The sequence below is a fragment of the Pogonomyrmex barbatus genome, unplaced genomic scaffold, assembly GCF_055798465.1.
Source record: "Pogonomyrmex barbatus isolate J1 unplaced genomic scaffold, ASM5579846v1 scaffold6, whole genome shotgun sequence".
Taxonomy (NCBI): domain Eukaryota; kingdom Metazoa; phylum Arthropoda; class Insecta; order Hymenoptera; family Formicidae; genus Pogonomyrmex; species Pogonomyrmex barbatus.
Window position 1 is genome coordinate 4,772,321 of NW_028297160.1, and position 14,738 is coordinate 4,787,058.

A 14,738-nucleotide genomic window follows, 5' to 3' on the forward strand; every position below is an offset into this window, starting at 1 on the left:
TTACATTTTAAGAATTTACTTTACATGTGTATTATTTTTTAATCTTTTCTTAATGAGCATTTAATCTTTTGAGTAAGACTTGAATAAGACACGTCGCTTCATATTGCATCTAGTAATGAAGCAAAAAGTTTCTCTGAGAAATGAGAAATTTTATTTCTTCTTTTCTAACATTTCTCATTTATCCGCTTGCCTTGAGTGCTGATGCGACGCTGTAAAGTGAATCCTTGTTTACGATGTCGGATATGTACAATAGGACACCGGATATCGCCCCGAGCGTATATTCATGTCTTGGAGGAAACTGCGGCAGTCCGTGTGTATCTTTGTCAAAGTGCCGTAGGGGATAGATATAGATTAAGCGAATGCCACCTTTCGATTGAATATTTAACTAGCATGGCTAATTACTTCTAAGCAAATGCAAACATTCGATGTCCATGGGGAATGTCCATTAGATATAATGTTGACGATTTAAATTAGAGATGTAGAGATACAGTTTAGTACAGCGGGAGGTGCTATGAATGTTTGAAGTTAAATATTTCCTTCTGCTTACTTATTATATGTTATAGCTTTGAAAAAATGTGAGAGGAATAAATTGTATGAGATATTTTGTTTATTAAATCACGAGGCTTTTGCCATTAATTGATGTCGGATCTTATTTGTAAAAGAAAATAGTATGCTGTAAAAATAAGGATAGAATATCTTAATTTCTTTTCAGATTTTTCTTTATTGTATCTTAAAGTATTTTTTAAAGTTATTGAGTTTGAATTAAATTGTAGAAGACATGTTTTTTTTTTTTTACTAATTTGAACATATAATGTTCAAAACTTTTAATATATTGTATTTTTAAAAAAATTTTTTTTTAAATCATAGCTTCTTTATTATTACGTATACATCCCTTTGATAAATTTTAATTAATTAAGCGCGTGCTGTATATTATACGCATTGTGTTAATTGTACGTATATTGTGTGGTAATTACTAAAGTATATAATGAAATATGAAATATTAAAAGCGGTGAAATATTAATAGTCTTTTTTATGTCATAGAAATAGAAAATTTTAGTTTATTCTATTTTTACAATATTATGAATTTATGTTTTCAGAAATCGTAAATTTTTATAGAAGAACATAACATACTACAAGAAATTGAATAGATTTTCTCATTTCGCGTCTAGCGAAGTAATAGTATACATATCTACACCGCGACTCATATGGCGGTTTAATTAATGAATTATCATCTATATTCTCCACGAATGTCAGCTACAGATGCAATGGCGTACAGTAAGTGACAATTTAATATCTTTACTGCAGGATCTCGACGCGAGGGAGAATCTCATAGCTATATTTCACGAAAATGATCGATGGCGCTGCATCGTTACCGCATAAAGCGGTTGCATTTCGTCCTTCCTTGTAGGCTCCAAGCTACTCGCAGTTTCGTTAATGCGTGACGCGGTCCTTTGTACATGCACCAATATCTACCTTCAGTTTATGTCGATACATAGGTACGGCATATCATCCTTTGTCCCTTGACGGGATGATGTCGCTTTTTCGGTAGAATATTGAATTTTATTGAAGAAATATGGTCCACGTGATTTATTAGAAAATAAGGATTCTCGGATAATTTATTAAGCGGCCGATACTTGGTGCGCGAACGTTAATTTCATTTTTAGCGAGCTCTTCGCTTTTTTATTTCTGTATCAATCGCGAACGGTTTAACGTGATCTCGTTCGTTCGCGGGTAGATAAATTTATCGGTGATTTAAACGTTGAGAGAACCATTGGAATTGTTCGCTATCCCGAATTATTTCTGACTGATTCGTTATTATTGTCGAAATAGCACGATTTTAATCTAGTTAAAAGTAATCGCAACGAAAAGTAATCGAAAATAACAAGCGTTAATTAAATGCACGAAGTATCGAAGTACAGCTGCCTATCCCCTATCAGAAAGAATTCCGATGTACGATGTATCGATAGGTATGTTGTTGAGGATTTATGTTAACATGATTATTTTGTTTATTACTCAAAAATTTACGCAACATAGATTTTCTCTTTGCGTGTCGTTCATAGATATTTAGATAATTAAATCTGTATGTAACGTTATATTTTTTTAGTTTTCTATCTAGAAAATTATTTTGCACAAGGAAAAGAGAGGCAATCATGCACTGAGAAAACTATACGTTGCAGAGTTTTTCCCACATTTCGCTGTTTGTCTTTCCACATTTGCAACGATGTATATAACTAGCGGATATTTCAGACGAATTATTATCACAGATTCCCTTTAGTCTCTTGCCATACCCTCGTTATTAATTTGATGTCTACATGTCTGCGAATTGCTATGGTAATATTCTGAAAGCTCAGTTGCGAACATGATTGCAATAATCTAAATGATATACTACATGATTAATTTGTGAAAAATGTGAGCTGATTTAAATTAATGAGAGATCTTTTAAAATATACTTCAAAATATAATGAGGAAAAATTAAAAGAATTGAGATTTTATGTATATTTTGATATTCAAAGCATGTTATTCTTTTAAATCATAAGATTCGACAGCATGATGGAAAACATAAAATATTTCATAGCTCGTTTCTAACATTTTTTTGAAATTGTAACATGTGCAATAAATAAATAAAAAAAAGTATCCCTGATAAATTGCGTAATATTTGATGATATATGAAGGATATATTTAACATGTTGATTTCATGATCAAAAAGATCGTTTCCTATTAATGTATAAGATGCGTTGTTTCGGACACGATTACTGTACTGTACAATAGGCGTTACTTCACGCGGTTATATTATTTATGATATATTGTTCTAACGTACATACCATCGAATTTTGATGATCTTGGAGAAGGTAAAGCTATATACGAATTTTCTATGGAGCTCATATAAGATGATTTATTATGGTCTTGAATAATTGATTCTACACATTTACTGACCCTTATCCAGACATCTATTTATAAAAATATACTCGATAAACTATATATATATATATATATATATATATATATATATACACTCAACTTCGTGGTGTAATATATTTATAATACAGTTAAAATATTAAATTGTTATCCTCCAAGAAATTCGACAGATGCTTTATAAAATATACTTTATTAATTACTTTTTTACACTTGTCTTCTTCTATTCTATTAATGCATAATATTTACGCGAAAGATTGCGAAAATAACATAGTTATAATAATTTCCTCGCCTTTGGCTTACGCAGCAGTGGATTATTCATTATATACGTATGCGGAAACGCCTGTTGCGCGACTTATAGTCTCGCTACGCTTCAAGATGAGAGGCGCCATTTCACTTATGAAAGTGTTAGACGACATACCAAAGTATACCCTGCCGAGATGATAAAATAGATTTTTCCTTTCATAATGACATAGATTTTTTACAATAAATTTAGTTAGTTTTTCAACACTGAAATAGTATTTATAAAAGTATATCATTTTTAAACAAATAAATAAAATAAAAATCCAAGATATTGTTTAAATTATTTCTAAAATATATATTTTGAAACTATTAGGTTGACACGCTCCAGAATTATTCATAGTAATTAGTATATATTATAATTACAATAATTAATATAATAATTAATAATAATTAATATTCATAATAATTAATATCTATTAAAAATATAAGAAAATTAATTGTAATTATGAATATAATAAAAATTAAATAACTACATTCGTTGTTGTAGTTGATAAATTATTATAAATGATTAAAACTTTTTTAAAACATTATGTCAAACATTATGTTACTTTAACGTAATATCTATGATACAAGAATATAATCCTTTTGTTTCATAGAATTTGTATATAGAAAGTGTATTGTAAAAAATGATTTAGTTAAAGAATGCTGCACACAATCGCTAAGTTATTTAAAATAATATTTTACCAAGGGAATATTATTGAGAAGAGTTTTGTGAATAGAATATTTTAAAATGGAAATTGGGAAACGTTACACAGTATAAGAGGCTTTGCTCGGCAAAATCACCTTGTAAAGAAATATCTATTATCCTTAAATATTTCTATATCGCGTTTTAGTTAGAATATTTTGATTCTCTGCAATATTTAACATGTCTAATCCTTATTCGTTTTTCATATCGATGAATACATTTTACATTTGATTAATTTGAAATGTGACGTTCGTTTGTTACAATTTTTCTTTTGCTGTGGATTATAACGCATCAGATGTCATCTGTTCAATCGGCTATTTGTAGCTTACATTTATGGATATGATGCTAATGCGAGTGGTGCATACGAAACGAACGTCGCGTTTACGAGACATGCATCGTCGATCTGTGATCTCATGGGAATCGTAAAGTGTTTATTCATGCGAATTTTATGAGTTATTTTTCGCAATATCGGTTATTTTCCAAGTGTGCACGAAATAATATGGCATATGAGCAGGCAGTTATTATCAGAGAGCTTTCGCGCGTGAATATACGACTGCAAGTCGAAATCGACATCATGTATATAGATTCAATCAATATTTCTTCTCCTTCGGCGATGGTAGATATATCATCGTCTCGTATATGCGAATGTTTCGTGAGTAGTTTCGGTACAGGCGACAGCTTTCGAAAAATTCAATTTAATGATAACCATGAAAATATTTTTCATCCACGTGAAACAGTATTATCCGATAGAAAATGTCAGCAGTACTGCATGCAACTTAAAATTGCTTGAACTAAATAAATGGTTGCCTGATAAATCTGTCAGTAATCAATATTGCACTGGGAATTTAAAATTAATTACAATGAAACTATTCGTGAGATTTTTTTACATTCTTTTTTAACATTCAAAAATGTTGTTGTTAAACCACGATGTAGTAATTAACATTTGTTCCAGTTTTAAACTCATCGTCAGTTTAGAATTTCATTAATTATAATGATTATTATTAAATATATATTAAGTAATTATAAATAAAACTAAAACTCTTTGTATGAATCTCTATAGTTTTTATTTTTAACTTTTATACAAAATAACACTTAGCTGAGGATTTTTTTCTCAAATTCTTTTACTGATACACGAATCAGTACACGAATCTCACATCCGCAATTCTCGAACATACTTTTTTTTTATATTATCGCATGATACCTCGAAAAGTGAGAAAATCGTCTATTGGTCTCGAAAGGAAGGATGTGAGATTCGTTTCTTTGCCATTGAGCATTTTGCTCGTTTCGCCTTATTGAGCGTAAGTAAAGGCGTCTTCCGACCGTCCTGCAATAGTCTTGTACAGTCCGAAGAACAAAGGCAATATATTAGACACGGTTGCATCGCATTTCGACAATACAGAAGAATCGACTTAAACGAATAGATCAAGCAATCGCGAAGACAATTGAAAAATATAATATCTGTATTCGGAGAACTTAATAAGTAACAGTCTTTGCATATAGAAAATATAATAAGCATATATAATTAAAAGTCTTTGCATATAGAGAATATAACAGCATATATAATTAAAATAGTTCTACAAAGGAGAGTATTACACGTTTTATTTTTGGAAACAATTTTGAAAATTGGAAATATCGAAATAAATCCATTTTTAATTTAAAAAGTAATGTATATTTTAGTCCATTTTTCCATTTATATATAATTCCATAAATTATATAATAATGTAATTTAAGAATGTGCGTATGAAAAGGATTTTATTAAATCCATATTTTTTGCTACTTGAAAATAATTATCTCGTTCATTAATTATACAACCGTAGCTGTTATTTTAAAAAATTCATTTCAGTTATAATACTTTTGTAAGGGTTCCTACAAAAAAAAGAACTATTACATAACACTATGCCGAGAAAACCCAAATTTTTGTGAAATTTCTTATTAATTAAGTAACAAGATAGAATTTTACTTTAACTTTTCATAAAAAAGTTCGGGCCTAATGATTATTCTGAGAGCTATTTTTCTGTGAATATTTGCTCGCACGCTATCATGTATTCTCGGCATGTAGAACAATACATAAGGCGATTTTCCATACTATCTGATTTAATCTTCATAATTTCACATAACATGTAATTCCCCTATCGCGTATACATATATGTAATATATCTGGTTAATAACGCATTGCATCTATGGATATATTTTGTGGCCAACCATTTACTATCTGGATCAATAAACTTGTAACGAATGGCAAAGACGGAAATTACTATTAACATATAAAACGTATTCATTTTCGGAGTATGCCGTTGGGATAAAGCGAATTTATATGCAGTTACACAAAATACGTGTGTGTCCGTATGCATGTGTTTGTCAAACTTATTGTATTAAACTTAATATTTAATGCTGTAAGTTAGTAAAATGCACATAATAACCTACACAAGCATTTATTTCTTATAAAAGGCTAATGAGATTAATGATATTGATTAATAGAGGTTGAATAAAAAGTCGTGGAACGTAATGTAACAATTTTTTGCTGATCAATGGCGAAAATGAGGTACGTTGCTGGAATTTAGTGTGGCACGATGCAGAGCGTTAACGTTATACTCCGGGAATTTTCAAGATATACTTAGCTGTCTTTTGTTTCTAACTACCCTCTTAGCTCGTGCTCGGGAAAGCGGGTGATTAGCCTTGAAATTGGTAGGATAAATCAGTTGTACTGAGGTATTCTTGAGAAGATAAAGTGATAGCGCAATTTTGAGATACGTGAGCGAAATTCTTTTAAATTTTGTGGCCGTCTTAACATTAATACGTGAAGTTTTATTTCGAAAATTTTTTGTCGAAAGTTTTGATTACGAATTCTTTTTGAATGAATGAATGAATTATTAACTTATTAAAAATTGCTTCGTAAATGTAGATTAGAAAATACTATAAAAACGTTGAGAATTATTACAATCAACAAAATAATTTTATAATGGATATTGCAATATCAAAATAATGGATTATTATAGCTATATTTTAATATCATCATTGCAACTACATTAAATGTAGCGGAAATTTATGTTGGCAGATAATGTATACGTTCCTATCACAGGACAGTGTATTTTGCAAAAAGTAGCTACGTAATTATGATGATAAATGACTTTTAAGTAGCGCAAAAGGTTTTTTCTTCAAAAATATATATTACATCGCCTCATATATTTTTTTATTAATATTTTATTAATATTTTTGTCGAAAAAAGTCTCATTTTGAATGACATGATGCAACTACAAGAAATTAGCAATTTGAAAAAATATCTATATAAAAAATATCAAATAATATCAAATTTATCTAGCAATTTGTTATTTTTATAAATGCAGTTAATTGTTGCAAAAGACATTTATTATTTTAAGGTAGTTTTGCTTAAAATGATAGTTTGTTTTGAATGAACGTATTTTTTAAAGATTTTGTATTAAAGTTTTATTTTTTTAATCACGCGTTATGTGTTATTTTATACATATAATGATTTAAATTTTAATTAGAGTTAAAAGAGAAAAGAAAAAGAAGGAAAAAAAAGAGATTATATATTTCATTTCATGTTTCCACTTTAAGATAATTATATTATCATTTTTAGATAATTATGTTTGATAATCAACAAATAAATAATAAAAAAGTAATTTGACATTTATTTTATTATTTTAACTTATTGAAAAACAGTTCAAATTATTGGAAAATTGATTGAATAAATTAATAAAAAGTTGGAAATGATAGTTCACTTTACAGTTATATAGAAAACTTATTTCAACTTCTTGGTACTTTTTTAAACTGTTTGAGAGAACAAGTTGTACTCAATAAAATTTTACTCTTTCAGAATCTATCAATCTGTTTGAATAATATGCAAGGCGTAAAATTTTCTTCATCGTTGGTCGAACACAATTCAATAAAAAATATGCGAGAATTATTATCTCTTTCCTTCTCTCTCTTTCTCTCTCTCTCTCTCTCTCTCTCTCTCTCTCTCTCTCTTTCTGGATTATCGCTGTTAAAAACTTATTAGAGCAAACAATATTATTCAGCAAAATATGATAATAAATTTTCCGTAAGGCCAACTTCTGGATATTGTAAGTACTAAAGATGCTAATTTGTTTCCGTACTTATACGAAGATGCGTAATTAAAGAAGAATAATTGTTTTTCTTAAGAACAATATTTATGCAGACGATTATAACGTTAAAATATATCTTTTTTTAAATTATATATTCTGTTATATATAAATTATAAAGAAAGAATTACAAAGAAATCTTTAAAATTTTTTGCTGTTATAAATTATTATTATTATTATTATTATTATTATGTAAATTGTGCATTTCTTTACATAAATAAGGCCTCTAAATTTTAAATTTAACATTTCTATTAATTATATAGTCGACTTAAAACATACATATTTCAAAATTGTCTCCGCGAATAAATGTAAAAATTTACCATATAAATTATTCAAGGTTATTTTTTGATATTAAAATGGTGAAATAGTTTTCTATATTAGAATTTTTAATGAATAAAATTTGCAATGACGATGATCGCAGAATATTTTCAAAATAGCTTTGAACATGATGAAAATTCTACGTCGTATTTCCAATTTCCGGCTTAATCGTGAATGCACTTTCGACGTGCTTACGTAATTATTTCCAAATAATGTCACATCCTGCCGGAAATGAGGCGTTACCACATAATTGTATTATAAACCGCCGTTATTCGAGGTCTAATGGATAATCATCGGCGGTACGCGGAATTGACTCTCCGGTAATATTTGCATCGTCGATGCACTCTATACTTTGCCAAGCAATAACGTTTGGATGAAACGTCACATTGTTACTTTTTATTTAAGTAATCAAGGCTTGCTTATATTTATTTTATTGGATATTTATTATAGATATTTCACAAGTTAGTCTATTAAATTAAATCTATTTTTGCAATTTAACTACCGCAAAATTAAATACTTTTCCAATTTATGTGATTCGATTTAAAATTCAATGTATAGTAAAACCTTCCGTATTTACAAATTTCTTAGATTCAAATTTCTGAGATTCTTTATTTACTTTTAATTGGAAAAATCTATCTAACGTGATTTAGATTACAATATCGTATTTTTAAAAATTTTGCATAACACTCAGAATATTTAAAATTGCATTTATGTTTATATAAATGTTTCTGTGTATAATAATTTGAAAAATATTTTATATGAATATGTAATAATTATACGAATATGTAACTTTATAAATTAACCTACATATGAAAAAAAATTTTTTTGGGAAAATAGCATATGTCAAATAGATATATAAATGTAAGAAATTTAATGAAGATCGTAGTATATGTTTGGAATGAATAGGAATAGTTGGAAAAATATATTAAAACCGAGAAAATTTAATTTACAACTTTATGACAATAGTTTTATTTAACTGTTTTTAATTGGAGATTTTAATAAATGACTACATATATATATATATATATATATATATATATATATATATATATATATGCAGTTTCCTATTAACGATATTGTAATATTTTCTGGATTCACTGAATATTCGAGAGAGGAGAGGAGAAACCCAGATAAACAAGTCCTAGCTTTCATATTTTCACCACAGTGGTTAATTGCGTCTACGTCCGACTTGTTTAAAAGTGACATTGTCGCGACTAATTAAGTTTACGCTTCTTTATGTGCGCGGAAAGGTGTTCCCAGCGGATTTTTCGTTTGTGATGAAGTTTTAAAAATACTAATGCGTCTGAGCGCGACAAATAGTAGTATTTATATTATGATAAATTATTATTCCGTTCGTTGCATTTAATAAATGAATCGCATTCACGATAGATATGTGAATGTAGCAATTATTTAATTTTAATATTTTTAAACATTACAACGTATAAACATATAAAATTATTATACGTTTTAAATTAGTTATTTGTATTCTGTAATGATATATTGTTGTAGTTTGATAGTTTTCATTGTACAAGCATTAGAGAATCATACTATTATATGATACTCGTGAAGTTTATTAAACGTATTTTTAGTAACACGTGCAACGAGAAATTACGCTGTAAACGTAGATTCAAAAGCGTAAATATACTGCAATGAACGCAAATAAGCACACTTTCACAAGTGAGCACCTTTTGCATATTTTGAATTAAATCTTGCATGAAATGTAAAGACCAATTAAGAACTGAAATAGTCCGCAAATTTCTGCGGCCACGCTGTATGCCTTTTAATAAAGAATCCATTTATACCGGCACTGCATGTGATGCATAATATAATATGATTATTAAATACCTAACTATAGTTCGGGTCGTAGATATGTGCGATATTTATGCACACTGCTGCTGAAGCTGTAAAATTATCACGGCGATAGTCCTCATTTATGATCACGTTTCTCGAGAGTACCGCACGTTCGCGATTAATCGAATATTATAATATCGAGGTGAAAATTTTCAACGAGTAACTACCAAAACGTGCGCGCTAAAATTATGAAAATATATGGTAATAGTGATTTTGATTGCAATTAGTCGCATTTGATTCGTTATTTTAATTTCATATTTGTGAACGCGTCTCATAAAAACACATGTACGCACATACAGATATATACTCGCTCATTACGAAGATATCTTTGTTATTCGGATGAACAAAATGTCGATAAAACACGACGTATTTTAACTTCTTTCAACGTCTGGATTTGTCTAAAGATTAGGCATAATGCTGCATTGTTCACTCAACATTTGCTAATTGTTCTGGAAATATTCGAATGAGATTCATGAGATTCATGAAGAATGTTAAATCCAATGTAAAGTGCTTTCGCCCGTTCGCTTATGTAAATTTGAATTGTCCTGTGGAAATGTGTTCGCATAAACGTAATACAATTATTCGTGATAAGAATGTTGGCAGCAGAGACATTATTATATTATCAAGATTTCCAAGGAAAATCAAGAAGTAGTAAAATTAACGAAATTGCCTGTGGCAATTGTTATATATATATAGAGTCCTCTCGGCTATGATGCGCTATATATATATATATATATACGATATCCTAGCCAAACTCTTATTAAGACCTCTTACTCTGTACTTCATTCACTCATCCCTATAGCGACTGGACGTTTCAAGAATGAAGCGATAATCTAGGATCTATGTCAAGAGATAATTCTCGTCTCTATTGTTACAATGCATATTCATCTCACGACCGTCTCGTAAGACATCGGATATACGTGGAAAAATAATAGTCTGTCAGTCTTAGAAATAAGTTCGTGAGTCACAACTCAGCTGTAATAGTGCTACGTAAATCTAGTATTAACTTTCTTTAGGCGTAATATTGTTCTTAGCTATCGTTTTCGTTGAATGTTAATGCGCTTCTCAAGCCAACTTTGTAACTTTAATAACTTCCAAAACAGTAAACCGAACCTGGCACATCTGTTGTGGAATGAGAATCCATGGTGCGAGGAGTCGAAAATCCGTAAGACAAAAATTAAGTTTGATTCGGAAGTTAGGTATAAACTTTGCGGAACAGTTTGAATTCATTAAAAGTTATTTCCCGTATCAGCGGACACACACGTGTCTTTAAATCTTTAAGATAAATTTGGAGCGATTTAAGAGAAAGTTAGCGAATGCAAAATTGGGGGAACATAAGATATAGCTTTCAAGATGTTTGCTGCTTTTAAGATGTTTGTAGGTATTTTTATTTTCCTTGACATGTACAACAGCAATAGGGTACAATTTTTTCGCCAGCATATCATGAGTATATCTAAAGCTATCTGAATTTTCCTGAGAGTATGTTACGTGAAATGAAATGTTATAATAAATCACTGTCGAGACATAGCACTCTTTGTGCGAACGCCTGCAACTAAAGTATCTTCTTTTTCTGTATCTTAAGCGGAGTAGCTTTCACAGATACTGATTTAGAGAATTTATTTTATCACTTGATTTATTATATATTATAAAACACAATTGAAGCCTCATTGGAAAACATATAACTATTTTAAAAATAATTAAAACTAATTTTTTTTTTAAAACAATTACAAATTATACTTTTAGATTAAAAAGACTTATATAAATACTTCTGAGATTGTTTAAATATATAATAACGTAAAATAAAAATATGGCTGAGATGTTTTAGAATTATATACTCCCTATGAGTTATCTTAGAGCTGAATTTAGGAGAAAGGCAAGAGAGATTGTTAATAAGACAGATCTTAGCTAGTAAGACCAGTGTAACTCCATTAGACGTAAAAGAGTCTTGCCACCATGAAGTAGTTACATCGATAATCGAGAGCAGACCTGGTGTGCGTGGTCTAAAGAATTACTATGGTCGTAAAAGGTCATACAACGATCTTAGATGTTCATCTCTCTAGAGCCAAGGGTTCGCCGTTTGACAATCGACTTTTTCTATGGGGGTTAAATAAGGGTCGAAGGGTTTTTGTAATAGTAGTTCAAATAATGTTCTGAAAGGCGACATGAGAAATTTTACTTGTAACGGCATAATAAAGAATTTTCTAGAAAAAAAAAGAATGTGTGAGCTATTAGAATCAAAAAGTTCCTGGAAGCAAATATCAATATTAATTTTTAATTAAATTTTACTTTGTAGTTACACGCAATGAGAAAAAGTCATCTGTTTTTGCGTGTTTGACAATGCAATTATTTTTATTGTTTGTATGTATAAATGTATAAAATAACGCAAAAAGTTTAAATTATTTTATAGCTTTGTATTCGGAAAAAGATCAGAGAGAAGGAGAAAGAAAGAGAGGAAGAGAAAAAGAGAGGATATTAAACAACATGAGTAAAAAAGAAACAAATTCAGCATCCTGGTTTAATCATAGCAAAAAAATAGGAGACACATGGGAAAATTGGATGCGGACACATGGGAAAATTGGAACGTTATTTTAGTATTACTCTCTCTCTCTCTCTCTCTCTCTCTCTCTCTCTCTCTCTCTCTCTCTCTCTCTCTTTCTCTCTGTGTTAAACTAATATTAACTACACGATTAAGCCGATTTATATTGTTTTTGCTTACTTAGCCAATATGTGTCAGTATGACTTAACATTAACATGAAAAGTTATTGCTTTGTCTCGGATAATGAGCTCATAAGATGGAAATATTTTCTAATTAGTCGCGAAAACTAGACAAGCTTCATGCATTTTGCGCAATTGAGATTGTACTTACCCCCGAGTTAAACTTTGCTATTCAACGTTGTCATTCTCCTTTTGCGCTGGAGCACTATTCAGTCGGTCTCATGATATAAATAGATATTTTTATACTGGTTAAATGTGCGAATAAGCCAAGTTTTTTATCTCGGGAAAAACCATCGGGAAAGATATCATTGTCGAAAGAATTCTCCAGGCAAGCACTATCAAACGTACTGGAAGAAGCAAACAGGAATTCGAGATATATTGCCTTGGCAGTGCCAACTCGTGCAAATTGAAATCGATTGAATCTCCGATCGCCGCGAAAAAAGCCTCGAAAAAAAAGAAAATTACGAATTTCTCGCGAATATAATTAAATATTTCTTAAAATATGGAATTATATCATGAAACATCCGATTTGTTCATATAAAGCATGAATTTATCGATTGCTTTCAAAATATGCTTTCTTACCAGATAAAATTAATTTTTTTAACCAATATAATTTATGCACCACATTATTACAACATTCTTTATCGCGCGTATGATAATGATTTGAAAACTATTAAACGATTTGAAAAGCGTAAAATAAATGACGATACTGCAACAGTCCTCCGCAAAGTCGTGTGATTGCAATTAGTGAACTTCAAGATGATAGCTCATAGTCGACATTCCGTTCATTCGAAGTTTCTACGATCAGGCGACGTGGAATCTTCCCTAATATATGCAGTTTTTTAAGTTTCGTCAAGTTCCGATTTATAAGCGAGCGATTATAAATTTAGGGAACACTTCAAGGGAGTGGTGGATTTTAGATTCGTGCCAGCTTAAATAGTTTCCGATCTGATTCGGGCAAACACAAAACGCTAAGTTCGACACGTTTTAGATCGAGCAGCGAAACGCTTCCCTCGTGGAGGATTTTCCCTACCTAAGGATGACGCGATTTTCAAGCACGATGCGAGATAGGGTCCAACCGAATGTAGCTACGCGCGTATACTGAAGGAACTTGTGGAGCGAGGGCGCCGGCTTGAACCGAACCAACCCCTCTTCCCAGCATCCCATGCGGCGCGCGTTCTCTTATCGGGCACTCGGGATGATGGGACTTTTGGCCGATAATATCATGAGTTGTTGAGGGAAATGCGCGACAATCGACGAATGATTGTCAGTAGGAGGGTTGGCTTTGCAGGTTCGCACCGGTTAATTGTCCCGACAGCTTTGATTCTCTATACCATGCCGAGAGGAGAGATTTAATTATTCGCGCCTATTCGCGCCTATTTGCTCCTATTTGCGCCTATTAGGCTAATTAGACTTTGCCACGGAGACAACGCGATCCTCTTTTGATGTATCGACGTTACGAATATATCGAGATGTGTATTTCTTGATTTATTGCATAGATAATTTATTGTAGATTTTTATATAAATATGAAAAATAACTTAAATTATATTATATTATATTATATTATATTTTATTTTATTTTTTTTTATTATTTAAATGCGCTCGATCAATTAGAACTTAAACGCAGATTAGAAAAATCCTTGATTATTTATATATCGCAACAGTTTATACTTTTTATAACATCGAATTGATCGAACTAGAGTAAAAGAAAGAAGTAATAGCCCTTGTAAAAAAAGAAATAATAGCCGGGTTGGTGAAAAGTAAAAATTTTAAGAATCAAAAGCTAAGTGCAACTGCCACAGTCAGAACGAGTTTAAGACGTTTCTGAAAT

General features: G+C 30.3%; 1 protein-coding gene across 5 annotated transcripts in view; it reads right to left on the reverse strand.

Moving 5' to 3' along the window:
• The window catches only part of Glurb (metabotropic glutamate receptor B), a 123,499-nt gene extending 109,474 nt beyond the window's left edge, over window positions 1–14,025 (reverse strand). For 2 of the 5 annotated variants that reach the window (XR_016140749.1, XM_089082855.1), the window contains exons 1-2: window positions 13,489–14,012; window positions 13,058–13,253 (exon numbers count right to left, since the gene is read on the reverse strand). The gene's annotated coding sequence lies outside the window, so the exon portion shown is untranslated. Of the gene's footprint in view, window positions 1–13,057; window positions 13,462–13,488 lie in introns of those variants that run through there. The other 3 variants (XM_089082858.1, XM_089082856.1, XM_089082859.1) reach the window with 3 other exon arrangements.
• Window positions 14,026–14,738: the final 713 nt, after the last annotated feature.